Raw genomic sequence first — 1047 nt, forward strand, 5'->3', positions numbered from 1 at the left:
AAAAAAGGGAGAGAATCATTTGATGAAGAATATAAAGAAAACATAGAATACATGGAGCAGATTCAAAGAGATTACCAAAAGATTACCAAGAAAACACCATTGAAAGCTGGCAAGCCTGCTTTAAAGAAACTAAGGATAGATTACCCAAACTGGAGAACAGGTTTGCAATATGGGATATGTGCCTAATGCAGGAGAGCAAGAAATTTGAATCCCACTGCACATGCAAGGAAATCTTTTCAGTCATACAATCTACAAAGCTCATTGCTGCTCCAGAGCACCCCAAAACTCATAGTTTTATGAATTTTCCTAAACACATTAGGGCCTCAGAAAGGTAAGTTGACAACAAAAGCCAGTTCAACCACAGTGTGTGTAAGGCAAATCATCCAAGCAGCCACTAAGAAGGAGACTCACATTCTTGGGTTCATAATGGTGAGATAATGGAGAGATTTACATATGGCCACATACCTATCCAAGGCCATGGCTATGAACGACACCATTTCCACACCACCAATGTTGTGGATGAAGAAGATTTGAGTAATGAAACCCCTAAATGAGATAAATTTGTGTTTTTAAAAAGGCTAATAAATCATCTTGGGAGAAGTGTCAGAAGAAACACCCAAGTCAATGAAGGTCAGATTGGTTAACAAAAATATATGTGCATGGCCACTTGCACATAGGAGAGTGAAAATGAGGGTCAGATGCCACTGTGAACACAGTGAACGAGTTTCTCATCATACTTATGGTGTAAAATGTGGAAGAGTGCAAAGAAGAGTAGTTGGATATCCCAGGAGTTTGAGAGTCTTAGGAACAAAATCTCTGGCACAACTAAGTGATTCATTCCATTCATTGCCTTTCTTGATTGTGATACTTGATTGTAAGAGATTAAAAGGGAAAATGCAAACTATCCCAGGAGTTTGAGAGTCTTAGGAACAAAAACTCTGGCATAACTAAGTGATTCACTCCATTCATTGCCTTTCTTGATTGTGATACTTGATTGTAAGAGAATAAAAGGGAAAATGCAAACTATGAAAACAATACTAGTATCCT

The 1047-nt window shown here is 38.0% G+C and overlaps 1 pseudogene; it reads right to left on the reverse strand.

Annotated features, from left to right (window-relative positions):
* Positions 1–236: 236 nt before the first annotated feature.
* Positions 237–847, reverse strand: LOC134476301 (olfactory receptor 4F21-like; annotated as a pseudogene).
* Positions 848–1047: the final 200 nt, after the last annotated feature.

This window comes from Cavia porcellus, unplaced genomic scaffold (assembly GCF_034190915.1).
Source record: "Cavia porcellus strain 051 isolate PalLab524CR breed Dunkin Hartley unplaced genomic scaffold, mCavPor4.1 scaffold_6, whole genome shotgun sequence".
Classification (NCBI taxonomy): Eukaryota; Metazoa; Chordata; class Mammalia; order Rodentia; family Caviidae; genus Cavia; species Cavia porcellus.